This window comes from Lissotriton vulgaris, unplaced genomic scaffold (genome assembly GCF_964263255.1).
Source record: "Lissotriton vulgaris unplaced genomic scaffold, aLisVul1.2 SCAFFOLD_595, whole genome shotgun sequence".
NCBI classification, from domain to species: Eukaryota; Metazoa; Chordata; class Amphibia; order Caudata; family Salamandridae; genus Lissotriton; species Lissotriton vulgaris.
The window spans coordinates 794,255-821,292 of record NW_028241900.1 but is presented as its reverse complement, the minus strand read 5'-3'; the positions used below and the strand labels follow the sequence as shown (position 1 = coordinate 821,292).

Genomic DNA, 27,038 nt, shown 5'->3' with positions numbered 1-27,038 from the left:
TCTATCTATCTATCTATCTATCTATCTATCTATCTATCTATCTATCTATCTATCTATCTATCTATCTATCTATCTATCTATCTATCTATCTATCTATCTATCTATCTATCTATCTATCTATCTTTATATATGGATACCTGCGTACACATACATATAGATATGCCATGCATTCCTTTAGATTTGTTCCAACCTCTTACCATTTATTTGAGAATCCCTACTTTTCAAGTGACTGCAAATGAAGTCATTTCCGGCACTTTTTGGCCGGTGCAAGGTAACAAAAACACATGACAACTTTTAATAAAAATCATTGGTCTCTTTGTTAACGCGCACTGTCAAACATGGGGCTTTCACACGTCAGGTAAACATGATAACCAATACACAACAGAAGCAGATGTAGATTGCTTATCAATGCCGGGATAGAACAGTTGTGAATTGAGTAGAAGAAGGGCCCCTGAATTGATACTTATTATATACAGCCTGTAGGATAATGAAAAATGCAGGCTAGGAAAGGAGATGCAAATATCAATGTATTAGAAAAATACATAAAGAGGAGTGATTTGCTTTTATTCATTCAAGGCTAGAAAAAATCAACATACTATTGCAAGCATTCATACACCACCAAATAGAAATAAACAATTCTGACATTAAACTTAAAGGTGACGATGCATTTGTATCATCACCTTGAGAAGGGTCACCGAGGAATTGAGCCCAGGGCTTCTGCACTTAAACACCAGAAACACTCCACTAAACTAAGATGCCTGTTGGTGCCAACAATTCCCAAAGTTAATGCGTGTTCTAGGTGAGCAATGAACAGAATGCAGGGCTCTTTTCAAAGCGAGGTCTGTGAATCAACAGATACATCCACATGCCAATTACTTTAGTGTTTTTAAGAGAATTCACTTTCTTGGAACGAGTCTGCATGAAACCATCTTCAGGGCCTGGACAATTTCATGGCAAAACGGCACCTCTCAACATTGCAGCCAAGACAATATAACAACTGTTTCTGCCCGGTTTCGAACCGGGGACCTTTCGCGTGTGAGGCGAACGTGATAACCACTACACTACAGAAACAGATGTCTACAGTTGATTCTTCTGTGATGAAACTTCTCAAAACAGGCTATTCCAAGGGCCTCTGGTTTTAGATTTCTTTCATGCAACCTTCCCAGACAGCCCTAGCCGAACGCTTGTATATGCCATGCAAGTTCAGCATTTTTGCAAAATGCTTAAAGAGAAATGTTTCCTATTTGCTCAGGCAGGGCAAGGTTAAAAGCATGAGACTCTAGCAAATATTCATCCACTACTGCAAAGAGAAAATTGATATTGGCTTTGAAATGCATACTGCAATACTACTTTAAAAAAGCACCAATGAAAGGGCTCGTCCGGGATTTGAACCCGGGACCTCTCGCACCCAAAGCGAGAATCATACCCCTAGACCAACGAGCCTTCGAAAGGCCCGCACCTCTGAAAAGCTAATACCAGCTCTAAGCACGCAATGAAGATCATGCTGGGGACTTTTTCATGCTTGGTCTGTGAATATACATGAAATTCAGTGTCAACTTACCCTTTCTCAAATGATATCACTATCATTTATAAGTGTCCCCTTTTATTTTGTCCCAGCATTGGACACGTCTTACAGAAAGTCAGCACTTATTTATCTATTTCTGCATTGGCTAGACCCTAAAGAGAAAGAATAAAAAGCTGTTCATAGCAACATAAGAAACACATGTTGCATTTTCTCTCAAATGCTTATTCCCTTTATGCAAATCGGAATGCCAAGGTGAATAACTGGGCCACAGATTCTGGCTAATTATCTTTCCCTTGAATGCAAGTAGCAATAAAAACGGCCTAATGCAGGACTAAAGCATTCCATGCAAGCCTCTAACATCATAACATAACTGAGCTGCTGGTAGCAAGCTAAGCAATACCTTCCCAAAATGAGAAGTACATGTGCTAATCCGCTCAATCAGCGCTCGATCAGGCTCGATCAGGCGAGATATAGAAAAGGTGGAAAGGGTCCAAATGGCTGTCCCTTCCTTTTTAGGGTGGGTCCTTCTGACTATCATAGGATTGCTTGTAAGAGTGGCCAGGGTCAGAGAAAAAACTTTCAACCCTTCTTAGTGTTCTATCCAGAAGCAGGCATTTTATGTGCCTTTAATTTCAGGCTTTTCCCAGCAGTCTCTGTTCTGCCTATGTAAATTAACAAAAGCAGTGCTTATTCATCACTTACTCTAATGTCCTTACTGTCCAGAAAGCTCTGCCTAAGTATGCTTTTTTTCTTTTTCAGTGAAATTCTAAATGTTTTTTCTGCCCAGTCTATGGCAGTAGAATGCTGCTTATGATGCCACATTTTGTTGAATCACCAAGGTACAACTACAGAGGAATATATGAGTCTGAACGACATGGAACTCTTAGCTAACACATCACAATGTGTGATGCTTGCCAACCAAGCACTAGATTCTGGAGCGCTGATGATCAGAACATTCTGCTCCTGAAGGAAAGGAAAGACAGCTTGATGGAAAATAAAGTCTCAGTTTATAGTAACGCTCTCTCTCTCCCAATATCTATCTATCTATCTATCTATCTATCTATCTATCTATCTATCTATCTATCTATCTATCTATCTATCTATCTATCTATCTATCTATCTATCTATCTATCTATCTATCTATCTATCTATCTATCTATCTATCTATCTATCTATCTATCTATCTATCTATCTATCTATCTATCTATCTTTATATATGGATACCTGCGTACACATACATATAGATATGCCATGCATTCCTTTAGATTTGTTCCAACCTCTTACCATTTATTTGAGAATCCCTACTTTTCAAGTGACTGCAAATGAAGTCATTTCCGGCACTTTTTGGCCGGTGCAAGGTAACAAAAACACATGACAACTTTTAATAAAAATCATTGGTCTCTTTGTTAACGCGCACTGTCAAACATGGGGCTTTCACACGTCAGGTAAACATGATAACCAATACACAACAGAAGCAGATGTAGATTGCTTATCAATGCCGGGATAGAACAGTTGTGAATTGAGTAGAAGAAGGGCCCCTGAATTGATACTTATTATATACAGCCTGTAAGATAATGAAAAATGCAGGCTAGGAAAGGAGATGCAAATATCAATGTATTAGAAAAATACATAAAGAGGAGTGATTTGCTTTTATTCATTCAAGGCTAGAAAAAATCAACATACTATTGCAAGCATTCATACACCACCAAATAGAAATAAACAATTCTGACATTAAACGTAAAGGTGACGATGCATTTGTATCATCACCTTGAGAAGGGTCACCGAGGAATTGAGCCCAGGGCTTCTGCACTTAAACACCAGAAACACTCCACTAAACTAAGATGCCTGTTGGTGCCAACAATTCCCAAAGTTAATGCGTGTTCTAGGTGAGCAATGAACAGAATGCAGGGCTCTTTTCAAAGCGAGGTCTGTGAATCAACAGATACATCCACATGCCAATTACTTTAGTGTTTTTAGGAGAATTCACTTTCTTGGAACGAGTCTGCATGAAACCATCTTCAGGGCCTGGACAATTTCATGGCAAAACGGCACCTCTCAACATTGCAGCCAAGACAATATAACAACTTTTTCTGCCCGGTTTCGAACCGGGGACCTTTCGCGTGTGAGGCGAACGTGATAACCACTACACTACAGAAACAGATGTCTACAGTTGATTCTTCTGTGATGAAATTTCTCAAAACAGGCTATTCCAAGGGCCTCTGGTTTTAGATTTCTTTCATGCAACCTTCCCAGACAGCCCTAGCTGAACGCTTGTATATGCCATGCAAGTTCAGCATTTTTGCAAAATGCTTAAAGAGAAATGTTTCCTAGTTGCTCAGGCAGGGCAAGGTTAAAAGCATGAGACTCTAGCAAATATTCATCCACTACTGCAAAGAGAAAATTGATATTGGCTTTGAAATGCATACTGCAATACTACTTTAAAAAAGCACCAATGAAAGGGCTCGTCCGGGATTTGAACCCGGGACCTCTCGCACCCAAAGCGAGAATCATACCCCTAGACCAACGAGCCTTCGAAAGGCCCGCACCTCTGAAAAGCTAATACCAGCTCTAAGCACGCAATGAAGATCATGCTGGGGACTTTTTCATGCTTGGTCTGTGAATATACATGAAATTCAGTGTCAACTTACCCTTTCTCAAATGATATCACTATCATTTATAAGTGTCCCCTTTTATTTTGTCCCAGCATTGGACACGTCTTACAGAAAGTCAGCACTTATTTATCTATTTCTGCATTGGCTAGACCCTAAAGAGAAAGAATAAAAAGCTGTTCATAGCAACATAAGAAACACATGTTGCATTTTCTCTCAAATGCTTATTCCCTTTGTGCAAATCGGAATGCCAAGGTGAATAACTGGGCCACAGATTCTGGCTAATTATCTTTCCCTTGAATGCAAGTAGCAATAAAAACGGCCTAATGCAGGACTAAAGCATTCCTTGCAAGCCTCTAACATCATAACATAACTGAGCTGCTGGTAGCAAGCTAAGCAATACCTTCCCAAAATGAGAAGTACATGTGCTAATCCGCTCAATCAGCGCTCGATCAGGTTGCGATCAGGCGAGATATAGAAAAGGTGGAAAGGGTCCAAATGGCTGTCCCTTCCTTTTCAGGGTGGGTCCTTCTGACTATCATAGGATTGCTTGTAAGAGTGGCCAGGGTCAGAGAAAAAACTTTCAACCCTTCTTAGTGTTCTATCCAGAAGCAGGCATTTTCTGTGCCTTTAATTTCAGGCTTTTCCCAGCAGTCTCTGTTCTGCCTATGTAAATTAACAAAAGCAGTGCTTATTCATCACTTACTCTAATGTCCTTACTGTCCAGAAAGCTCTGCCTAAGTATGCTTTTTTTCTTTTTCAGTGAAATTCTAAATGTTTTTACTGCCCAGTCTATGGCAGTAGAATGCTGCTTATGATGCCACATTTTGTTGAATCACCAAGGTACAACTACAGAGGAATATATGAGTCTGAACGACATGGAACTCTTAGCTAACACATCACAATGTGTGATGCTTGCCAACCAAGCACTAGATTCTGGAGCGCTGATGATCAGAACATTCTGCTCCTGAAGGAAAGGAAAGACAGCTTGATGGAAAATAAAGTCTCAGTTTATAGTAACGCTCTCTCTCTCCCAATATCTATCTATCTATCTATCTATCTATCTATCTATCTATCTATCTATCTATCTATCTATCTATCTATCTATCTATCTATCTATCTATCTATCTATCTATCTATCTATCTATCTATCTATCTATCTATCTATCTATCTATCTATCTATCTATCTATCTTTATATATGGATACCTGCGTACACATACATATAGATATGCCATGCATTCCTTTAGATTTGTTCCAACCTCTTACCATTTATTTGAGAATCCCTACTTTTCAAGTGACTGCAAATGAAGTCATTTCCGGCACTTTTTGGCCGGTGCAAGGTAACAAAAACACATGACAACTTTTAATAAAAATCATTGGTCTCTTTGTTAACGCGCACTGTCAAACATGGGGCTTTCACACGTCAGGTAAACATGATAACCAATACACAACAGAAGCAGATGTAGATTGCTTATCAATGCCGGGATAGAACAGTTGTGAATTGAGTAGAAGAAGGGCCCCTGAATTGATACTTATTATATACAGCCTGTAAGATAATGAAAAATGCAGGCTAGGAAAGGAGATGCAAATATCAATGTATTAGAAAAATACATAAAGAGGAGTGATTTGCTTTTATTCATTCAAGGCTAGAAAAAATCAACATACTATTGCAAGCATTCATACACCACCAAATAGAAATAAACAATTCTGACATTAAACGTAAAGGTGACGATGCATTTGTATCATCACCTTGAGAAGGGTCACCGAGGAATTGAGCCCAGGGCTTCTGCACTTAAACACCAGAAACACTCCACTAAACTAAGATGCCTGTTGGTGCCAACAATTCCCAAAGTTAATGCGTGTTCTAGGTGAGCAATGAACAGAATGCAGGGCTCTTTTCAAAGCGAGGTCTGTGAATCAACAGATACATCCACATGCCAATTACTTTAGTGTTTTTAGGAGAATTCACTTTCTTGGAACGAGTCTGCATGAAACCATCTTCAGGGCCTGGACAATTTCATGGCAAAACGGCACCTCTCAACATTGCAGCCAAGACAATATAACAACTTTTTCTGCCCGGTTTCGAACCGGGGACCTTTCGCGTGTGAGGCGAACGTGATAACCACTACACTACAGAAACAGATGTCTACAGTTGATTCTTCTGTGATGAAATTTCTCAAAACAGGCTATTCCAAGGGCCTCTGGTTTTAGATTTCTTTCATGCAACCTTCCCAGACAGCCCTAGCTGAACGCTTGTATATGCCATGCAAGTTCAGCATTTTTGCAAAATGCTTAAAGAGAAATGTTTCCTAGTTGCTCAGGCAGGGCAAGGTTAAAAGCATGAGACTCTAGCAAATATTCATCCACTACTGCAAAGAGAAAATTGATATTGGCTTTGAAATGCATACTGCAATACTACTTTAAAAAAGCACCAATGAAAGGGCTCGTCCGGGATTTGAACCCGGGACCTCTCGCACCCAAAGCGAGAATCATACCCCTAGACCAACGAGCCTTCGAAAGGCCCGCACCTCTGAAAAGCTAATACCAGCTCTAAGCACGCAATGAAGATCATGCTGGGGACTTTTTCATGCTTGGTCTGTGAATATACATGAAATTCAGTGTCAACTTACCCTTTCTCAAATGATATCACTATCATATATAAGTGTCCCCTTTTATTTTGTCCCAGCATTGGACACGTCTTACAGAAAGTCAGCACTTATTTATCTATTTCTGCATTGGCTAGACCCTAAAGAGAAAGAATAAAAAGCTGTTCATAGCAACATAAGAAACACATGTTGCATTTTCTCTCAAATGCTTATTCCCTTTGTGCAAATCGGAATGCCAAGGTGAATAACTGGGCCACAGATTCTGGCTAATTATCTTTCCCTTGAATGCAAGTAGCAATAAAAACGGCCTAATGCAGGACTAAAGCATTCCTTGCAAGCCTCTAACATCATAACATAACTGAGCTGCTGGTAGCAAGCTAAGCAATACCTTCCCAAAATGAGAAGTACATGTGCTAATCCGCTCAATCAGCGCTCGATCAGGTTGCGATCAGGCGAGATATAGAAAAGGTGGAAAGGGTCCAAATGGCTGTCCCTTCCTTTTCAGGGTGGGTCCTTCTGACTATCATAGGATTGCTTGTAAGAGTGGCCAGGGTCAGAGAAAAAACTTTCAACCCTTCTTAGTGTTCTATCCAGAAGCAGGCATTTTCTGTGCCTTTAATTTCAGGCTTTTCCCAGCAGTCTCTGTTCTGCCTATGTAAATTAACAAAAGCAGTGCTTATTCATCACTTACTCTAATGTCCTTACTGTCCAGAAAGCTCTGCCTAAGTATGCTTTTTTTCTTTTTCAGTGAAATTCTAAATGTTTTTACTGCCCAGTCTATGGCAGTAGAATGCTGCTTATGATGCCACATTTTGTTGAATCACCAAGGTACAACTACAGAGGAATATATGAGTCTGAACGACATGGAACTCTTAGCTAACCCATCACAATGTGTGATGCTTGCCAACCAAGCACTAGATTCTGGAGCGCTGATGATCAGAACATTCTGCTCCTGAAGGAAAGGAAAGACAGCTTGATGGAAAATAAAGTCTCAGTTTATAGTAACGCTCTCTCTCTCCCAATATCTATCTATCTATCTATCTATCTATCTATCTATCTATCTATCTATCTATCTATCTATCTATCTATCTATCTATCTATCTATCTATCTATCTATCTATCTATCTATCTATCTATCTATCTATCTATCTATCTATCTATCTATCTATCTATCTATCTATCTATCTTTATATATGGATACCTGCGTACACATACATATAGATATGCCATGCATTCCTTTAGATTTGTTCCAACCTCTTACCATTTATTTGAGAATCCCTACTTTTCAAGTGACTGCAAATGAAGTCATTTCCGGCACTTTTTGGCCGGTGCAAGGTAACAAAAACACATGACAACTTTTAATAAAAATCATTGGTCTCTTTGTTAACGCGCACTGTCAAACATGGGGCTTTCACACGTCAGGTAAACATGATAACCAATACACAACAGAAGCAGATGTAGATTGCTTATCAATGCCGGGATAGAACAGTTGTGAATTGAGTAGAAGAAGGGCCCCTGAATTGATACTTATTATATACAGCCTGTAAGATAATGAAAAATGCAGGCTAGGAAAGGAGATGCAAATATCAATGTATTAGAAAAATACATAAAGAGGAGTGATTTGCTTTTATTCATTCAAGGCTAGAAAAAATCAACATACTATTGCAAGCATTCATACACCACCAAATAGAAATAAACAATTCTGACATTAAACTTAAAGGTGACGATGCATTTGTATCATCACCTTGAGAAGGGTCACCGAGGAATTGAGCCCAGGGCTTCTGCACTTAAACACCAGAAACACTCCACTAAACTAAGATGCCTGTTGGTGCCAACAATTCCCAAAGTTAATGCGTGTTCTAGGTGAGCAATGAACAGAATGCAGGGCTCTTTTCAAAGCGAGGTCTGTGAATCAACAGATACATCCACATGCCAATTACTTTAGTGTTTTTAAGAGAATTCACTTTCTTGGAACGAGTCTGCATGAAACCATCTTCAGGGCCTGGACAATTTCATGGCAAAACGGCACCTCTCAACATTGCAGCCAAGACAATATAACAACTGTTTCTGCCCGGTTTCGAACCGGGGACCTTTCGCATGTGAGGCGAACTTGATAACCACTACACTACAGAAACAGATGTCTACAGTTGATTCTTCTGTGATGAAACTTCTCAAAACAGGCTATTCCAAGGGCCTCTGGTTTTAGATTTCTTTCATGCAACCTTCCCAGACAGCCCTAGCCGAACGCTTGTATATGCCATGCAAGTTCAGCATTTTTGCAAAATGCTTAAAGAGAAATGTTTCCTATTTGCTCAGGCAGGGCAAGGTTAAAAGCATGAGACTCTAGCAAATATTCATCCACTACTGCAAAGAGAAAATTGATATTGGCTTTGAAATGCATACTGCAATACTACTTTAAAAAAGCACCAATGAAAGGGCTCGTCCGGGATTTGAACCCGGGACCTCTCGCACCCAAAGCGAGAATCATACCCCTAGACCAACGAGCCTTCGAAAGGCCCGCACCTCTGAAAAGCTAATACCAGCTCTAAGCACGCAATGAAGATCATGCTGGGGACTTTTTCATGCTTGGTCTGTGAATATACATGAAATTCAGTGTCAACTTACCCTTTCTCAAATGATATCACTATCATTTATAAGTGTCCCCTTTTATTTTGTCCCAGCATTGGACACGTCTTACAGAAAGTCAGCACTTATTTATCTATTTCTGCATTGGCTAGACCCTAAAGAGAAAGAATAAAAAGCTGTTCATAGCAACATAAGAAACACATGTTGCATTTTCTCTCAAATGCTTATTCCCTTTGTGCAAATCGGAATGCCAAGGTGAATAACTGGGCCACAGATTCTGGCTAATTATCTTTCCCTTGAATGCAAGTAGCAATAAAAACGGCCTAATGCAGGACTAAAGCATTCCTTGCAAGCCTCTAACATCATAACATAACTGAGCTGCTGGTAGCAAGCTAAGCAATACCTTCCCAAAATGAGAAGTACATGTGCTAATCCGCTCAATCAGCGCTCGATCAGGCTCGATCAGGCGAGATATAGAAAAGGTGGAAAGGGTCCAAATGGCTGTCCCTTCCTTTTTAGTGTGGGTCCTTCTGACTATCATAGGATTGCTTGTAAGAGTGGCCAGGGTCAGAGAAAAAACTTTCAACCCTTCTTAGTGTTCTATCCAGAAGCAGGCATTTTCTGGGCCTTTAATTTCAGGCTTTTCCCAGCAGTCTCTGTTCTGCCTATGTAAATTAACAAAAGCAGTGCTTATTCATCACTTACTCTAATGTCCTTACTGTCCAGAAAGCTCTGCCTAAGTATGCTTTTTTTCTTTTTCAGTGAAATTCTAAATGTTTTTTCCGCCCAGTCTATGGCAGTAGAATGCTGCTTATGATGCCACATTTTGTTGAATCACCAAGGTACAACTACAGAGGAATATATGAGTCTGAACGACATGGAACTCTTAGCTAACACATCACAATGTGTGATGCTTGCCAACCAAGCACTAGATTCTGGAGCGCTGATGATCAGAACATTCTGCTCCTGAAGGAAAGGAAAGACAGCTTGATGGAAAATAAAGTCTCAGTTTATAGTAACGCTCTCTCTCTCCCAATATCTATCTATCTATCTATCTATCTATCTATCTATCTATCTATCTATCTATCTATCTATCTATCTATCTATCTATCTATCTATCTATCTATCTATCTATCTATCTATCTATCTATCTATCTATCTATCTATCTATCTATCTATCTATCTATCTATCTATCTATCTATCTATCTATCTATCTATCTATCTATCTATCTATCTATCTTTATATATGGATACCTGCGTACACATACATATAGATATGCCATGCATTCCTTTAGATTTGTTCCAACCTCTTACCATTTATTTGAGAATCCCTACTTTTCAAGTGACTGCAAATGAAGTCATTTCCGGCACTTTTTGGCCGGTGCAAGGTAACAAAAACACATGACAACTTTTAATAAAAATCATTGGTCTCTTTGTTAACGCGCACTGTCAAACATGGGGCTTTCACACGTCAGGTAAACATGATAACCAATACACAACAGAAGCAGATGTAGATTGCTTATCAATGCCGGGATAGAACAGTTGTGAATTGAGTAGAAGAAGGGCCCCTGAATTGATACTTATTATATACAGCCTGTAAGATAATGAAAAATGCAGGCTAGGAAAGGAGATGCAAATATCAATGTATTAGAAAAATACATAAAGAGGAGTGATTTGCTTTTATTCATTCAAGGCTAGAAAAAATCAACATACTATTGCAAGCATTCATACACCACCAAATAGAAATAAACAATTCTGACATTAAACGTAAAGGTGACGATGCATTTGTATCATCACCTTGAGAAGGGTCACCGAGGAATTGAGCCCAGGGCTTCTGCACTTAAACACCAGAAACACTCCACTAAACTAAGATGCCTGTTGGTGCCAACAATTCCCAAAGTTAATGCGTGTTCTAGGTGAGCAATGAACAGAATGCAGGGCTCTTTTCAAAGCGAGGTCTGTGAATCAACAGATACATCCACATGCCAATTACTTTAGTGTTTTTAGGAGAATTCACTTTCTTGGAACGAGTCTGCATGAAACCATCTTCAGGGCCTGGACAATTTCATGGCAAAACGGCACCTCTCAACATTGCAGCCAAGACAATATAACAACTTTTTCTGCCCGGTTTCGAACCGGGGACCTTTCGCGTGTGAGGCGAACGTGATAACCACTACACTACAGAAACAGATGTCTACAGTTGATTCTTCTGTGATGAAATTTCTCAAAACAGGCTATTCCAAGGGCCTCTGGTTTTAGATTTCTTTCATGCAACCTTCCCAGACAGCCCTAGCTGAACGCTTGTATATGCCATGCAAGTTCAGCATTTTTGCAAAATGCTTAAAGAGAAATGTTTCCTAGTTGCTCAGGCAGGGCAAGGTTAAAAGCATGAGACTCTAGCAAATATTCATCCACTACTGCAAAGAGAAAATTGATATTGGCTTTGAAATGCATACTGCAATACTACTTTAAAAACCAATGAAAGGGCTCGTCCGGGATTTGAACCCGGGACCTCTCGCACCCAAAGCGAGAATCATACCCCTAGACCAACGAGCCTTCGAAAGGCCCGCACCTCTGAAAAGCTAATACCAGCTCTAAGCACGCAATGAAGATCATGCTGGGGACTTTTTCATGCTTGGTCTGTGAATATACATGAAATTCAGTGTCAACTTACCCTTTCTCAAATGATATCACTATCATTTATAAGTGTCCCCTTTTATTTTGTCCCAGCATTGGACACGTCTTACAGAAAGTCAGCACTTATTTATCTATTTCTGCATTGGCTAGACCCTAAAGAGAAAGAATAAAAAGCTGTTCATAGCAACATAAGAAACACATGTTGCATTTTCTCTCAAATGCTTATTCCCTTTGTGCAAATCGGAATGCCAAGGTGAATAACTGGGCCACAGATTCTGGCTAATTATCTTTCCCTTGAATGCAAGTAGCAATAAAAACGGCCTAATGCAGGACTAAAGCATTCCTTGCAAGCCTCTAACATCATAACATAACTGAGCTGCTGGTAGCAAGCTAAGCAATACCTTCCCAAAATGAGAAGTACATGTGCTAATCCGCTCAATCAGCGCTCGATCAGGTTGCGATCAGGCGAGATATAGAAAAGGTGGAAAGGGTCCAAATGGCTGTCCCTTCCTTTTCAGGGTGGGTCCTTCTGACTATCATAGGATTGCTTGTAAGAGTGGCCAGGGTCAGAGAAAAAACTTTCAACCCTTCTTAGTGTTCTATCCAGAAGCAGGCGTTTTCTGTGCCTTTAATTTCAGGCTTTTCCCAGCAGTCTCTGTTCTGCCTATGTAAATTAACAAAAGCAGTGCTTATTCATCACTTACTCTAATGTCCTTACTGTCCAGAAAGCTCTGCCTAAGTATGCTTTTTTTCTTTTTCAGTGAAATTCTAAATGTTTTTACTGCCCAGTCTATGGCAGTAGAATGCTGCTTATGATGCCACATTTTGTTGAATCACCAAGGTACAACTACAGAGGAATATATGAGTCTGAACGACATGGAACTCTTAGCTAACACATCACAATGTGTGATGCTTGCCAACCAAGCACTAGATTCTGGAGCGCTGATGATCAGAACATTCTGCTCCTGAAGGAAAGGAAAGACAGCTTGATGGAAAATAAAGTCTCAGTTTATAGTAACGCTCTCTCTCTCCCAATATCTATCTATCTATCTATCTATCTATCTATCTATCTATCTATCTATCTATCTATCTATCTATCTATCTATCTATCTATCTATCTATCTATCTATCTATCTATCTATCTATCTATCTATCTATCTATCTATCTATCTATCTATCTATCTATCTATCTATCTATCTATCTATCTATCTATCTATCTTTATATATGGATACCTGCGTACACATACATATAGATATGCCATGCATTCCTTTAGATTTGTTCCAACCTCTTACCATTTATTTGAGAATCCCTACTTTTCAAGTGACTGCAAATGAAGTCATTTCCGGCACTTTTTGGCCGGTGCAAGGTAACAAAAACACATGACAACTTTTAATAAAAATCATTGGTCTCTTTGTTAACGCGCACTGTCAAACATGGGGCTTTCACACGTCAGGTAAACATGATAACCAATACACAACAGAAGCAGATGTAGATTGCTTATCAATGCCGGGATAGAACAGTTGTGAATTGAGTAGAAGAAGGGCCCCTGAATTGATACTTATTATATACAGCCTGTAAGATAATGAAAAATGCAGGCTAGGAAAGGAGATGCAAATATCAATGTATTAGAAAAATACATAAAGAGGAGTGATTTGCTTTTATTCATTCAAGGCTAGAAAAAATCAACATACTATTGCAAGCATTCATACACCACCAAATAGAAATAAACAATTCTGACATTAAACTTAAAGGTGACGATGCATTTGTATCATCACCTTGAGAAGGGTCACCGAGGAATTGAGCCCAGGGCTTCTGCACTTAAACACCAGAAACACTCCACTAAACTAAGATGCCTGTTGGTGCCAACAATTCCCAAAGTTAATGCGTGTTCTAGGTGAGCAATGAACAGAATGCAGGGCTCTTTTCAAAGCGAGGTCTGTGAATCAACAGATACATCCACATGCCAATTACTTTAGTGTTTTTAAGAGAATTCACTTTCTTGGAACGAGTCTGCATGAAACCATCTACAGGGCCTGGACAATTTCATGGCAAAACTGCACCTCTCAACATTGCAGCCAAGACAATATAACAACTGTTTCTGCCCGGTTTCGAACAAGGGACCTTTCGCATGTGAGGCGAACGTGATAACCACTACACTACAGAAACAGATGTCTACAGTTGATTCTTCTGTGATGAAACTTCTCAAAACAGGCTATTCCAAGGGCCTCTGGTTTTAGATTTCTTTCATGCAACCTTCCCAGACAGCCCTAGCCGAACGCTTGTATATGCCATGCAAGTTCAGCATTTTTGCAAAATGCTTAAAGAGAAATGTTTCCTATTTGCTCAGGCAGGGCAAGGTTAAAAGCATGAGACTCTAGCAAATATTCATCCACTACTGCAAAGAGAAAATTGATATTGGCTTTGAAATGCATACTGCAATACTACTTTAAAAAAGCACCAATGAAAGGGCTCGTCCGGGATTTGAACCCGGGACCTCTCGCACCCAAAGCGAGAATCATACCCCTAGACCAACGAGCCTTCGAAAGGCCCGCACCTCTGAAAAGCTAATACCAGCTCTAAGCACGCAATGAAGATCATGCTGGGGACTTTTTCATGCTTGGTCTGTGAATATACATGAAATTCAGTGTCAACTTACCCTTTCTCAAATGATATCACTATCATTTATAAGTGTCCCCTTTTATTTTGTCCCAGCATTGGACACGTCTTACAGAAAGTCAGCACTTATTTATCTATTTCTGCATTGGCTAGACCCTAAAGAGAAAGAATAAAAAGCTGTTCATAGCAACATAAGAAACACATGTTGCATTTTCTCTCAAATGCTTATTCCCTTTGTGCAAATCGGAATGCCAAGGTGAATAACTGGGCCACAGATTCTGGCTAATTATCTTTCCCTTGAATGCAAGTAGCAATAAAAACGGCCTAATGCAGGACTAAAGCATTCCTTGCAAGCCTCTAACATCATAACATAACTGAGCTGCTGGTAGCAAGCTAAGCAATACCTTCCCAAAATGAGAAGTACATGTGCTAATCCGCTCAATCAGCGCTCGATCAGGCGAGATATAGAAAAGGTGGAAAGGGTCCAAATGGCTGTCCCTTCCTTTTTAGTGTGGGTCCTTCTGACTATCATAGGATTGCTTGTAAGAGTGGCCAGGGTCAGAGAAAAAACTTTCAACCCTTCTTAGTGTTCTATCCAGAAGCAGGCATTTTCTGTGCCTTTAATTTCAGGCTTTTCCCAGCAGTCTCTGTTCTGCCTATGTAAATTAACAAAAGCAGTGCTTATTCATCACTTACTCTAATGTCCTTACTGTCCAGAAAGCTCTGCCTAAGTATGCTTTTTTTCTTTTTCAGTGAAATTCTAAATGTTTTTTCTGCCCAGTCTATGGCAGTAGAATGCTGCTTATGATGCCACATTTTGTTGAATCACCAAGGTACAACTACAGAGGAATATATGAGTCTGAACGACATGGAACTCTTAGCTAACACATCACAATGTGTGATGCTTGCCAACCAAGCACTAGATTCTGGAGCGCTGATGATCAGAACATTCTGCTCCTGAAGGAAAGGAAAGACAGCTTGATGGAAAATAAAGTCTCAGTTTATAGTAACGCTCTCTCTCTCCCAATATCTATCTATCTATCTATCTATCTATCTATCTATCTATCTATCTATCTATCTATCTATCTATCTATCTATCTATCTATCTATCTATCTATCTATCTATCTATCTATCTATCTATCTATCTATCTATCTATCTATCTTTATATATGGATACCTGCGTACACATACATATAGATATGCCATGCATTCCTTTAGATTTGTTCCAACCTCTTACCATTTATTTGAGAATCCCTACTTTTCAAGTGACTGCAAATGAAGTCATTTCCGGCACTTTTTGGCCGGTGCAAGGTAACAAAAACACATGACAACTTTTAATAAAAATCATTGGTCTCTTTGTTAACGCGCACTGTCAAACATGGGGCTTTCACACGTCAGGTAAACATGATAACCAATACACAACAGAAGCAGATGTAGATTGCTTATCAATGCCGGGATAGAACAGTTGTGAATTGAGTAGAAGAAGGGCCCCTGAATTGATACTTATTATATACAGCCTGTAAGATAATGAAAAATGCAGGCTAGGAAAGGAGATGCAAATATCAATGTATTAGAAAAATACATAAAGAGGAGTGATTTGCTTTTATTCATTCAAGGCTAGAAAAAATCAACATACTATTGCAAGCATTCATACACCACCAAATAGAAATAAACAATTCTGACATTAAACGTAAAGGTGACGATGCATTTGTATCATCACCTTGAGAAGGGTCACCGAGGAATTGAGCCCAGGGCTTCTGCACTTAAACACCAGAAACACTCCACTAAACTAAGATGCCTGTTGGTGCCAACAATTCCCAAAGTTAATGCGTGTTCTAGGTGAGCAATGAACAGAATGCAGGGCTCTTTTCAAAGCGAGGTCTGTGAATCAACAGATACATCCACATGCCAATTACTTTAGTGTTTTTAAGAGAATTCACTTTCTTGGAACGAGTCTGCATGAAACCATCTTCAGGGCCTGGACAATTTCATGGCAAAACGGCACCTCTCAACATTGCAGCCAAGACAATATAACAACTGTTTCTGCCCGGTTTCGAACCGGGGACCTTTCGCGTGTGAGGCGAACGTGATAACCACTACACTACAGAAACAGATGTCTACAGTTGATTCTTCTGTGATGAAACTTCTCAAAACAGGCTATTCCAAGGGCCTCTGGTTTTAGATTTCTTTCATGCAACCTTCCCAGACAGCCCTAGCTGAACGCTTGTATATGCCATGCAAGTTCAGCATTTTTGCAAAATGCTTAAAGAGAAATGTTTCCTATTTGCTCAGGCAGGGCAAGGTTAAAAGCATGAGACTCTAGCAAATATTCATCCACTACTGCAAAGAGAAAATTGATATTGGCTTTGAAATGCATACTGCAATACTACTTTAAAAAAGCACCAATGAAAGGGCTCGTCCGGGATTTGAACCCGGGACCTCTCGCACCCAAAGCGAGAATCATACCCCTAGACCAACGAGCCTTCGAAAGGCCCGCACCTCTGAAAAGCTAATACCAGCTCTAAGCACGCAATGAAGATCATGCTGGGGACTTTTTCATGCTTGGTCTGTGAATATACATGAAATTCAGTGTCAACTTACCCTTTCTCAAATGATATCACTATCATTTATAAGTGTCCCCTTTTATTTTGTCCCAGCATTGGACACGTCTTACAGAAAGTCAGCACTTATTTATCTATTTCTGCATTGGCTAGACCCTAAAGAGAAAGGATAAAAAGCTGTTCATAGCAACATAAGAAACACATGTTGCATTTTCTCTCAAATGCTTATTCCCTTTGTGCAAATCGGAATGCCAAGATGAATAACTGGGCCACAGATTCTGGCTAATTATCTTTCCCTTGAATGCAAGTAGCAATAAAAACGGCCTAATGCAGGACTAAAGCATTCCTTGCAAGCCTCTAACATCATAACATAACTGAGCTGCTGGTAGCAAGCTAAGCAATACCTTCCCAAAATGAGAAGTACATGTGCTAATCCGCTCAATCAGCGCTCGATCAGGCTCGATCAGGCGAGATATAGAAAAGGTGGAAAGGGTCCAAATGGCTGTCCCTTCCTTTTTAGTGTGGGTCCTTCTGACTATCATAGGATTGCTTGTAAGAGTGGCCAGGGTCAGAGAAAAAACTTTCAACCCTTCTTAGTGTTCTATCCAGAAGCAGGCATTTTCTGGGCCTTTAATTTCAGGCTTTTCCCAGCAGTCTCTGTTCTGCCTATGTAAATTAACAAAAGCAGTGCTTATTCATCACTTACTCTAATGTCCTTACTGTCCAGAAAGCTCTGCCTAAGTATGCTTTTTTTCTTTTTCAGTGAAATTCTAAATGTTTTTTCCGCCCAGTCTATGGCAGTAGAATGCTGCTTATGATGCCACATTTTGTTGAATCACCAAGGTACAACTACAGAGGAATATATGAGTCTGAACGACATGGAACTCTTAGCTAACACATCACAATGTGTGATGCTTGCCAACCAAGCACTAGATTCTGGAGCGCTGATGATCAGAACATTCTGCTCCTGAAGGAAAGGAAAGACAGCTTGATGGAAAATGAAGTCTCAGTTTATAGTAACGCTCTCTCTCTCCCAATATCTATCTATCTATCTATCTATCTATCTATCTATCTATCTATCTATCTATCTATCTATCTATCTATCTATCTATCTATCTATCTATCTATCTATCTATCTATCTATCTATCTATCTATCTATCTATCTATCTATCTATCTATCTATCTATCTATCTATCTATCTATCTATCTATCTATCTATCTATCTTTATATATGGATACCTGCGTACACATACATATAGATATGCCATGCATTCCTTTAGATTTGTTCCAACCTCTTACCATTTATTTGAGAATCCCTACTTTTCAAGTGACTGCAAATGAAGTCATTTCCGGCACTTTTTGGCCGGTGCAAGGTAACAAAAACACATGACAACTTTTAATAAAAATCATTGGTCTCTTTGTTAACGCGCACTGTCAAACATGGGGCTTTCACACGTCAGGTAAACATGATAACCAATACACAACAGAAGCAGATGTAGATTGCTTATCAATGTCGGGATCGAACAGTTGTGAATTGAGTAGAAGAAGGGCCCCTGAATTGATACTTATTATATACAGCCTGTAGGATAATGAAAAATGCAGGCTAGGAAAGGAGATGCAAATATGAATGTATTAGAAAAATACATAAAGAGGAGTGATTTGCTTTTATTCATTCAAGGCTAGAAAAAATCACCATACTATTGCAAGCATTCATACACCACCAAATAGAAATAAACAATTCTGACATTAAACTTAAAGGTGACGATGCATTTGTATCATCACCTTGAGAAGGGTCACCGAGGAATTGAGCCCAGGGCTTCTGCACTTAAACACCAGAAACACTCCACTAAACTAAGATGCCTGTTGGTGCCAACAATTCCCAAAGTTAATGCGTGTTCTAGGTGAGCAATGAACAGAATGCAGGGCTCTTTTCAAAGCGAGGTCTGTGAATCAACAGATACATCCACATGCCAATTACTTTAGTGTTTTTAAGAGAATTCACTTTCTTGGAACGAGTCTGCATGAAACCATCTTCAGGGCCTGGACAATTTCATGGCAAAATGGCACCTCTCAACATTGCAGCCAAGACAATATAACAACTGTTTCTGCCCGGTTTCGAACCGGGGACCTTTCGCGTGTGAGGCGAACGTGATAACCACTACACTACAGAAACAGATGTCTACAGTTGATTCTTCTGTGATGAAACTTCTCAAAACAGGCTATTCCAAGGGCCTCTGGTTTTAGATTTCTTTCATGCAACCTTCCCAGACAGCCCTAGCCGAACGCTTGTATATGCCATGCAAGTTCAGCATTTTTGCAAAATGCTTAAAGAGAAATGTTTCCTATTTGCTCAGGCAGGGCAAGGTTAAAAGCATGAGACTCTAGCAAATATTCATCCACTACTGCAAAGAGAAAATTGATATTGGCTTTGAAATGCATACTGCAATACTACTTTAAAAAAGCACCAATGAAAGGGCTCGTCCGGGATTTGAACCCGGGACCTCTCGCACCCAAAGCGAGAATCATACCCCTAGACCAACGAGCCTTCGAAAGGCCCGCACCTCTGAAAAGCTAATACCAGCTCTAAGCACGCAATGAAGATCATGCTGGGGACTTTTTCATGCTTGGTCTGTGAATATACATGAAATTCAGTGTCAACTTACCCTTTCTCAAATGATATCACTATCATTTATAAGTGTCCCCTTTTATTTTGTCCCAGCATTGGACACGTCTTACAGAAAGTCAGCACTTATTTATCTATTTCTGCATTGGCTAGACCCTAAAGAGAAAGAATAAAAAGCTGTTCATAGCAACATAAGAAACACATGTTGCATTTTCTCTCAAATGCTTATTCCCTTTGTGCAAATCGGAATGCCAAGGTGAATAACTGGGCCACAGATTCTGGCTAATTATCTTTCCCTTGAATGCAAGTAGCAATAAAAACGGCCTAATGCAGGACTAAAGCATTCCTTGCAAGCCTCTAACATCATAACATAACTGAGCTGCTGGTAGCAAGCTAAGCAATACCTTCCCAAAATGAGAAGTACATGTGCTAATCCGCTCAATCAGCGCTCGATCAGGCTCGATCAGGCGGGATATAGAAAAGGTGGAAAGGGTCCAAATGGCTGTCCCTTCCTTTTTAGGGTGGGTCCTTCTGACTATCATAGGATTGCTTGTAAGAGTGGCCAGGGTCAGAGAAAAAACTTTCAACCCTTCTTAGTGTTCTATCCAGAAGCAGGCATTTTCTGGGCCTTTAATATCAGGCTTTTCCCAGCAGTCTCTGTTCTGCCTATGTAAATTAACAAAAGCAGTGCTTATTCATCACTTACTCTAATGTCCTTACTGTCCAGAAAGCTCTGCCTAAGTATGCTTTTTTTCTTTTTCAGTGAAATTCTAAATGTTTTTTCTGCCCAGTCTATGGCAGTAGAATGCTGCTTATGATGCCACATTTTGTTGAATCACCAAGGTACAACTACAGAGGAATATATGAGTCTGAACGACATGGAACTCTTAGCTAACACATCACAATGTGTGATGCTTGCCAACCAAGCACTAGATTCTGGAGCGCTGATGATCAGAACATTCTGCTCCTGAAGGAAAGGAAAGACAGCTTGATGGAAAATAAAGTCTCAGTTTATAGTAACGCTCTCTCTCTCCCAATATCTATCTATCTATCTATCTATCTATCTATCTATCTATCTATCTATCTATCTATCTATCTATCTATCTATCTATCTATCTATCTATCTATCTATCTATCTATCTATCTATCTATCTATCTATCTATCTATCTATCTATCTATCTATCTATCTATCTATCTATCTATCTATCTATCTATCTATCTATCTATCTATCTATCTATCTATCTATCTTTATATATGGATACCTGCGTACACATACATATAGATATGCCATGCATTCCTTTAGATTTGTTCCAACCTCTTACCATTTATTTGAGAATCCCTACTTTTCAAGTGACTGCAAATGAAGTCATTTCCGGCACTTTTTGGCCGGTGCAAGGTAACAAAAACACATGACAACTTTTAATAAAAATCATTGGTCTCTTTGTTAACGCGCACTGTCAAACATGGGGCTTTCACACGTCAGGTAAACATGATAACCAATACACAACAGAAGCAGATGTAGATTGCTTATCAATGCCGGGATAGAACAGTTGTGAATTGAGTAGAAGAAGGGCCCCTGAATTGATACTTATTATATACAGCCTGTAAGATAATGAAAAATGCAGGCTAGGAAAGGAGATGCAAATATCAATGTATTAGAAAAATACATAAAGAGGAGTGATTTGCTTTTATTCATTCAAGGCTAGAAAAAATCAACATACTATTGCAAGCATTCATACACCACCAAATAGAAATAAACAATTCTGACATTAAACGTAAAGGTGACGATGCATTTGTATCATCACCTTGAGAAGGGTCACCGAGGAATTGAGCCCAGGGCTTCTGCACTTAAACACCAGAAACACTCCACTAAACTAAGATGCCTGTTGGTGCCAACAATTCCCAAAGTTAATGCGTGTTCTAGGTGAGCAATGAACAGAATGCAGGGCTCTTTTCAAAGCGAGGTCTGTGAATCAACAGATACATCCACATGCCAATTACTTTAGTGTTTTTAAGAGTATTCACTTTCTTGGAACGAGTCTGCATGAAACCATCTTCAGGGCCTGGACAATTTCATGGCAAAACGGCACCTCTCAACATTGCAGCCAAGACAATATAACAACTGTTTCTGCCCGGTTTCGAACCGGGGACCTTTCGCGTGTGAGGTGAACGTGATAACCACTACACTACAGAAACAGATGTCTACAGTTGATTCTTCTGTGATGAAACTTCTCAAAACAGGCTATTCCAAGGGCCTCTGGTTTTAGATTTCTTTCATGCAACCTTCCCAGACAGCCCTAGCTGAACGCTTGTATATGCCATGCAAGTTCAGCATTTTTGCAAAATGCTTAAAGAGAAATGTTTCCTATTTGCTCAGGCAGGGCAAGGTTAAAAGCATGAGACTCTAGCAAATATTCATCCACTACTGCAAAGAGAAAATTGATATTGGCTTTGAAATGCATACTGCAATACTACTTTAAAAAAGCACCAATGAAAGGGCTCGTCCGGGATTTGAACCCGGGACCTCTCGCACCCAAAGCGAGAATCATACCCCTAGACCAACGAGCCTTCGAAAGGCCCGCACCTCTGAAAAGCTAATACCAGCTCTAAGCACGCAATGAAGATCATGCTGGGGACTTTTTCATGCTTGGTCTGTGAATATACATGAAATTCAGTGTCAACTTACCCTTTCTCAAATGATATCACTATCATTTATAAGTGTCCCCTTTTATTTTGTCCCAGCATTGGACACGTCTTACAGAAAGTCAGCACTTATTTATCTATTTCTGCATTGGCTAGACCCTAAAGAGAAAGAATAAAAAGCTGTTCATAGCAACATAAGAAACACATGTTGCATTTTCTCTCAAATGCTTATTCCCTTTGTGCAAATCGGAATGCCAAGGTGAATAACTGGGCCACAGATTCTGGCTAATTATCTTTCCCTTGAATGCAAGTAGCAATAAAAACGGCCTAATGCAGGACTAAAGCATTCCATGCAAGCCTCTAACATCATAACATAACTGAGCTGCTGGTAGCAAGCTAAGCAATACCTTCCCAAAATGAGAAGTACATGTGCTAATCCGCTCAATCAGCGCTCGATCAGGCGAGATATAGAAAAGGTGGAAAGGGTCCAAATGGCTGTCCCTTCCTTTTTAGGGTGGGTCCTTCTGACTATCATAGGATTGCTTGTAAGAGTGGCCAGGGTCAGAGAAAAAACTTTCAACCCTTCTTAGTGTTCTATCCAGAAGCAGGCATTTTCTGGGCCTTTAATTTCAGGCTTTTCCCAGCAGTCTCTGTTCTGCCTATGTAAATTAACAAAAGCAGTGCTTATTCATCACTTACTCTAATGTCCTTACTGTCCAGAAAGCTCTGCCTAAGTATGCTTTTTTTCTTTTTCAGTGAAATTCTAAATGTTTTTTCTGCCCAGTCTATGGCAGTAGAATGCTGCTTATGATGCCACATTTTGTTGAATCACCAAGGTACAACTACAGAGGAATATATGAGTCTGAACGACATGGAACTCTTAGCTAACACATCACAATGTGTGATGCTTGCCAACCAAGCACTAGATTCTGGAGCGCTGATGATCAGAACATTCTGCTCCTGAAGGAAAGGAAAGACAGCTTGATGGAAAATAAAGTCTCAGTTTATAGTAACGCTCTCTCTCTCCCAATATCTATCTATCTATCTATCTATCTATCTATCTATCTATCTATCTATCTATCTATCTATCTATCTATCTATCTATCTATCTATCTATCTATCTATCTATCTATCTATCTATCTATCTATCTATCTATCTATCTATCTATCTATCTATCTATCTATCTATCTATCTATCTATCTATCTTTATATATGGATACCTGCGTACACATACATATAGATATGCCATGCATTCCTTTAGATTTGTTCCAACCTCTTACCATTTATTTGAGAATCCCTACTTTTCAAGTGACTGCAAATGAAGTCATTTCCGGCACTTTTTGGCCGGTGCAAGGTAACAAAAACACATGACAACTTTTAATAAAAATCATTGGTCTCTTTGTTAACGCGCACTGTCAAACATGGGGCTTTCACACGTCAGGTAAACATGATAACCAATACACAACAGAAGCAGATGTAGATTGCTTATCAATGTCGGGATAGAACAGTTGTGAATTGAGTAGAAGAAGGGCCCCTGAATTGATACTTATTATATACAGCCTGTAGGATAATGAAAAATGCAGGCTAGGAAAGGAGATGCAAATATCAATGTATTAGAAAAATACATAAAGAGGAGTGATTTGCTTTTATTCATTCAAGGCTAGAAAAAATCAACATACTATTGCAAGCATTCATACACCACCAAATAGAAATAAACAATTCTGACATTAAACTTAAAGGTGACGATGCATTTGTATCATCACCTTGAGAAGGGTCACCGAGGAATTGAGCCCAGGGCTTCTGCACTTAAACACCAGAAACACTCCACTAAACTAAGATGCCTGTTGGTGCCAACAATTCCCAAAGTTAATGCGTGTTCTAGGTGAGCAATGAACAGAATGCAGGGCTCTTTTCAAAGCGAGGTCTGTGAATCAACAGATACATCCACATGCCAATTACTTTAGTGTTTTTAAGAGAATTCACTTTCTTGGAACGAGTCTGCATGAAACCATCTTCAGGGCCTGGACAATTTCATGGCAAAATGGCACCTCTCAACATTGCAGCCAAGACAATATAACAACTGTTTCTGCCCGGTTTCGAACCGGGGACCTTTCGCGTGTGAGGCGAACGTGATAACCACTACACTACAGAAACAGATGTCTACAGTTGATTCTTCTGTGATGAAACTTCTCAAAACAGGCTATTCCAAGGGCCTCTGGTTTTAGATTTCTTTCATGCAACCTTCCCAGACAGCCCTAGCCGAACGCTTGTATATGCCATGCAAGTTCAGCATTTTTGCAAAATGCTTAAAGAGAAATGTTTCCTATTTGCTCAGGCAGGGCAAGGTTAAAAGCATGAGACTCTAGCAAATATTCATCCACTACTGCAAAGAGAAAATTGATATTGGCTTTGAAATGCATACTGCAATACTACTTTAAAAAAGCACCAATGAAAGGGCTCGTCCGGGATTTGAACCCGGGACCTCTCGCACCCAAAGCGAGAATCATACCCCTAGACCAACGAGCCTTCGAAAGGCCCGCACCTCTGAAAAGCTAATACCAGCTCTAAGCACGCAATGAAGATCATGCTGGGGACTTTTTCATGCTTGGTCTGTGAATATACATGAAATTCAGTGTCAACTTACCCTTTCTCAAATGATATCACTATCATTTATAAGTGTCCCCTTTTATTTTGTCCCAGCATTGGACACGTCTTACAGAAAGTCAGCACTTATTTATCTATTTCTGCATTGGCTAGACCCTAAAGAGAAAGAATAAAAAGCTGTTCATAGCAACATAAGAAACACATGTTGCATTTTCTCTCAAATGCTTATTCCCTTTGTGCAAATCGGAATGCCAAGGTGAATAACTGGGCCACAGATTCTGGCTAATTATCTTTCCCTTGAATGCAAGTAGCAATAAAAACGGCCTAATGCAGGACTAAAGCATTCCTTGCAAGCCTCTAACATCATAACATAACTGAGCTGCTGGTAGCAAGCTAAGCAATACCTTCCCAAAATGAGAAGTACATGTGCTAATCCGCTCAATCAGCGCTCGATCAGGCTCGATCAGGCGGGATATAGAAAAGGTGGAAAGGGTCCAAATGGCTGTCCCTTCCTTTTTAGGGTGGGTCCTTCTGACTATCATAGGATTGCTTGTAAGAGTGGCCAGGGTCAGAGAAAAAACTTTCAACCCTTCTTAGTGTTCTATCCAGAAGCAGGCATTTTCTGGGCCTTTAATTTCAGGCTTTTCCCAGCAGTCTCTGTTCTGCCTATGTAAATTAACAAAAGCAGTGCTTATTCATCACTTACTCTAATGTCCTTACTGTCCAGAAAGCTCTGCCTAAGTATGCTTTTTTTCTTTTTCAGTGAAATTCTAAATGTTTTTTCTGCCCAGTCTATGGCAGTAGAATGCTGCTTATGATGCCACATTTTGTTGAATCACCAAGGTACAACTACAGAGGAATATATGAGTCTGAACGACATGGAACTCTTAGCTAACACATCACAATGTGTGATGCTTGCCAACCAAGCACTAGATTCTGGAGCGCTGATGATCAGAACATTCTGCTCCTGAAGGAAAGGAAAGACAGCTTGATGGAAAATAAAGTCTCAGTTTATAGTAACGCTCTCTCTCTCCCAATATCTATCTATCTATCTATCTATCTATCTATCTATCTATCTATCTATCTATCTATCTATCTATCTATCTATCTATCTATCTATCTATCTATCTATCTATCTATCTATCTATCTATCTATCTATCTATCTATCTATCTATCTATCTATCTATCTATCTATCTATCTTTATATATGGATACCTGCGTACACATACATATAGATATGCCATGCATTCCTTTAGATTTGTTCCAACCTCTTACCATTTATTTGAGAATCCCTACTTTTCAAGTGACTGCAAATTAAGTCATTTCCGGCACTTTTTGGCCGGTGCAAGGTAACAAAAACACATGACAACTTTTAATAAAAATCATTGGTCTCTTTGTTAACGCGCACTGTCAAACATGGGGCTTTCACACGTCAGGTAAACATGATAACCAATACACAACAGAAGCAGATGTAGATTGCTTATCAATGCCGGGATAGAACAGTTGTGAATTGAGTAGAAGAAGGGCCCCTGAATTGATACTTATTATATACAGCCTGTAAGATAATGAAAAATGCAGGCTAGGAAAGGAGATGCAAATATCAATGTATTAGAAAAATACATAAAGAGGAGTGATTTGCTTTTATTCATTCAAGGCTAGAAAAAATCAACATACTATTGCAAGCATTCATACACCACCAAATAGAAATAAACAATTCTGACATTAAACGTAAAGGTGACGATGCATTTGTATCATCACCTTGAGAAGGGTCACCGAGGAATTGAGCCCAGGGCTTCTGCACTTAAACACCAGAAACACTCCACTAAACTAAGATGCCTGTTGGTGCCAACAATTCCCAAAGTTAATGCGTGTTCTAGGTGAGCAATGAACAGAATGCAGGGCTCTTTTCAAAGCGAGGTCTGTGAATCAACAGATACATCCACATGCCAATTACTTTAGTGTTTTTAAGAGTATTCACTTTCTTGGAACGAGTCTGCATGAAACCATCTTCAGGGCC

The 27,038-nt window shown here is 39.6% G+C and overlaps 18 non-coding genes across 18 annotated transcripts; all 18 read right to left on the bottom strand.

Moving 5' to 3' along the window:
• Positions 1-998: 998 nt before the first annotated feature.
• TRNAV-CAC (transfer RNA valine (anticodon CAC)) lies at positions 999-1,071 on the bottom strand. Its single transcript has one exon. It is a non-coding gene; the product is annotated as a tRNA-Val (tRNA).
• Positions 1,072-1,371: 300 nt separating this feature from the next.
• On the bottom strand, positions 1,372-1,443 carry TRNAP-UGG (transfer RNA proline (anticodon UGG)). Its single transcript has one exon. It is a non-coding gene; the product is annotated as a tRNA-Pro (tRNA).
• A 2,167-nt stretch (positions 1,444-3,610) lies between these two features.
• Positions 3,611-3,683, bottom strand: TRNAV-CAC (transfer RNA valine (anticodon CAC)). Its single transcript has one exon. It is a non-coding gene; the product is annotated as a tRNA-Val (tRNA).
• A 300-nt stretch (positions 3,684-3,983) lies between these two features.
• On the bottom strand, positions 3,984-4,055 carry TRNAP-UGG (transfer RNA proline (anticodon UGG)). The gene has a single exon. It is a non-coding gene; the product is annotated as a tRNA-Pro (tRNA).
• A 2,148-nt stretch (positions 4,056-6,203) lies between these two features.
• TRNAV-CAC (transfer RNA valine (anticodon CAC)) lies at positions 6,204-6,276 on the bottom strand. The gene has a single exon. It is a non-coding gene; the product is annotated as a tRNA-Val (tRNA).
• A 300-nt stretch (positions 6,277-6,576) lies between these two features.
• Positions 6,577-6,648, bottom strand: TRNAP-UGG (transfer RNA proline (anticodon UGG)). Its single transcript has one exon. It is a non-coding gene; the product is annotated as a tRNA-Pro (tRNA).
• A 2,529-nt stretch (positions 6,649-9,177) lies between these two features.
• TRNAP-UGG (transfer RNA proline (anticodon UGG)) lies at positions 9,178-9,249 on the bottom strand. The gene has a single exon. It is a non-coding gene; the product is annotated as a tRNA-Pro (tRNA).
• A 2,195-nt stretch (positions 9,250-11,444) lies between these two features.
• TRNAV-CAC (transfer RNA valine (anticodon CAC)) lies at positions 11,445-11,517 on the bottom strand. The gene has a single exon. It is a non-coding gene; the product is annotated as a tRNA-Val (tRNA).
• A 296-nt stretch (positions 11,518-11,813) lies between these two features.
• Positions 11,814-11,885, bottom strand: TRNAP-UGG (transfer RNA proline (anticodon UGG)). The gene has a single exon. It is a non-coding gene; the product is annotated as a tRNA-Pro (tRNA).
• A 2,549-nt stretch (positions 11,886-14,434) lies between these two features.
• Positions 14,435-14,506, bottom strand: TRNAP-UGG (transfer RNA proline (anticodon UGG)). The gene has a single exon. It is a non-coding gene; the product is annotated as a tRNA-Pro (tRNA).
• A 2,117-nt stretch (positions 14,507-16,623) lies between these two features.
• On the bottom strand, positions 16,624-16,696 carry TRNAV-CAC (transfer RNA valine (anticodon CAC)). The gene has a single exon. It is a non-coding gene; the product is annotated as a tRNA-Val (tRNA).
• A 300-nt stretch (positions 16,697-16,996) lies between these two features.
• TRNAP-UGG (transfer RNA proline (anticodon UGG)) lies at positions 16,997-17,068 on the bottom strand. The gene has a single exon. It is a non-coding gene; the product is annotated as a tRNA-Pro (tRNA).
• A 2,179-nt stretch (positions 17,069-19,247) lies between these two features.
• On the bottom strand, positions 19,248-19,320 carry TRNAV-CAC (transfer RNA valine (anticodon CAC)). The gene has a single exon. It is a non-coding gene; the product is annotated as a tRNA-Val (tRNA).
• A 300-nt stretch (positions 19,321-19,620) lies between these two features.
• TRNAP-UGG (transfer RNA proline (anticodon UGG)) lies at positions 19,621-19,692 on the bottom strand. The gene has a single exon. It is a non-coding gene; the product is annotated as a tRNA-Pro (tRNA).
• A 2,203-nt stretch (positions 19,693-21,895) lies between these two features.
• Positions 21,896-21,968, bottom strand: TRNAV-CAC (transfer RNA valine (anticodon CAC)). Its single transcript has one exon. It is a non-coding gene; the product is annotated as a tRNA-Val (tRNA).
• Positions 21,969-22,268: 300 nt separating this feature from the next.
• TRNAP-UGG (transfer RNA proline (anticodon UGG)) lies at positions 22,269-22,340 on the bottom strand. The gene has a single exon. It is a non-coding gene; the product is annotated as a tRNA-Pro (tRNA).
• A 2,157-nt stretch (positions 22,341-24,497) lies between these two features.
• On the bottom strand, positions 24,498-24,570 carry TRNAV-CAC (transfer RNA valine (anticodon CAC)). Its single transcript has one exon. It is a non-coding gene; the product is annotated as a tRNA-Val (tRNA).
• Positions 24,571-24,870: 300 nt separating this feature from the next.
• Positions 24,871-24,942, bottom strand: TRNAP-UGG (transfer RNA proline (anticodon UGG)). Its single transcript has one exon. It is a non-coding gene; the product is annotated as a tRNA-Pro (tRNA).
• Between the last annotated feature and the right edge of the window lie 2,096 nt (positions 24,943-27,038).